The 1868-nt window shown below is 45.9% G+C and overlaps 1 pseudogene; it reads right to left on the bottom strand.

Moving 5' to 3' along the window:
- Positions 1-230: 230 nt before the first annotated feature.
- On the bottom strand, positions 231-1583 carry LOC107535933 (actin, cytoplasmic 1 pseudogene; annotated as a pseudogene).
- Positions 1584-1868: the final 285 nt, after the last annotated feature.

Below are 1868 nucleotides of genomic sequence, written 5' to 3'. Positions count from 1 at the left end.
TTTAAATCAAAGATATATACAGGGTATTAAACATATACAAAGGTAACAGTTAACTTGAATACAACATTAAAATTAACAAGTTCTACAATCCAGTTTGTATGAGATAAAAACTTCAAAGACAAATTTCTTTTTAAATGTTTATTCCAGTTTCATGGGGCTGACATGAGGTAGGGCAAATGTATACTTCTGATTTAGCTCATGCCGCAAATACAGGTCGGCTCGCAGTCCATTTAGAAGCATTGGCAATGGGCAAGGGAGGGGCCCAACTTGTTATATTCATGCTTTGCTGATCCACATCTGCTGGAAGGTGGACAGCAAGGCCAGGATGAAGCCCCCAATTCACAGTGAGTACTTGTATTTAGGAGAAGTGATGATCTTGACCTTCAAGACTGTGCTTTCCTGAATGCTGTCAAACATGCCAGAGTACATTCTGGCTTCGTCAGACAGCACCGCGTTGGCATACAAGTCCTTCCATATGTCAACATCACGCTTCCTGATGGAGTTAAAGATGGTCTCATGGCCCTAGCCAGTCTGTCTCAGTGATTAGAGCGTTCACCTGCGGACTGAAGGTTCGCAGGTCCAATTCCAGTTAAGGACAGGTACCTGAGTTGTGGGTTCGTTCCCCGGCCCAAGTCGGGGCATGTTTGGGTGGCAACCAATTGATGTGACTCTCTTACACCCATGTTTCTTTCCCTCTCTCTCTTTCTCTCTCTCTCCTCCTCCCTCCTTTCGTCCTTCCCTCTCTCCCTCCCTCCCTTCCACTCTCTCTAAAAAAAAAAAAAAAAAAAAATCAATGGAAAAAATATCCTTGGATGAAGATTAACAAACAAAACAAAGATGGTCGAGTGAATGTCACAGGACTCCATACCTGGGAAGGAAGGCGAGGTGAGTGCCTCTGCACCGCAGAACCACAGGTTGCTGATGGTGATCACCTGATGACTGGGCAACGGGTAGCTCTCAAGGAGAAAGACTCAGTGGCCATCTCCTGCGCCAAGTCAAGGCAACACAGCAGAGCCTCTCCTTGATGTCATGCATGATTTTCCATTCAGCTGTGGTGGTGAAGCTGTAGGCATGCTCTGTGAGGGTCTTCATAAGGTAGTCCATCCATCCCTGGCCAGCCAGCTCCAGACACAGGATGTCGTGAAGCAGAATAGCCCTCATAGATGGCACCATGTGAAGGACCCCATCCCTAGGGTCCTTTATAAAATCAGTGATGCAGCCAGAGGCATACAGATACATCAAGGCCCAGATGGCCATGTACATGGCCCAGGTGGTGAAGATCTCGAACACGATCTGAGTCGTCTTCTCTCTGATGACATTGGGGTTCAGCGGAGCCTCAGTCAGCAGCACCAGGTGCTCCTTGGGGGCCATATGCATCTTGTTGTAGAAGGTGTGATGCCAGATCTTCCCAATGTCATCCCAGTTTGGGGACTATGCATGTTCTATGGTGTACTTCAGGGTTAGGATGCCACACTTTCTCTGGACTTTCTACCCCCCAGACCGACATGACACCTTGGGTACCCAACAATGGATGGGAACACAGCTTGGGAGTCATCATGTCCAGCAACGCCACCTTTACACATGCCAAAGACCTTTCAGTGATGAGCTCAGTGATTTCTTCTTGTATTGGAATTGAGGAGAGTGGGAGCAGAGAAGTGAGGAGGTTCAGCCACAGGAGCACATGGATTGCCTGCGACTCCACGAATTTTTATATATTGTTTTTATTGTCTACAATTTCAGTTAATGGTTTCTCTTTGTTCTAAACTTTGTTTAAAAGAGGTTTAAACTTCCACCTAGAAAGAATTTTGTCCCCCTAATTTTATTTTCTATTACAGTACATTGTGATCAAATAATGCTATCTTCACTCT

Source organism: Miniopterus natalensis, chromosome 7 (assembly GCF_054644295.1).
Source record: "Miniopterus natalensis isolate mMinNat1 chromosome 7, mMinNat1.hap1, whole genome shotgun sequence".
Lineage (NCBI taxonomy): Eukaryota > Metazoa > Chordata > Mammalia > Chiroptera > Miniopteridae > Miniopterus > Miniopterus natalensis.
Note: the sequence above shows the minus strand (reverse complement) of the source record. Positions and strands in the feature narration are given on the sequence as shown.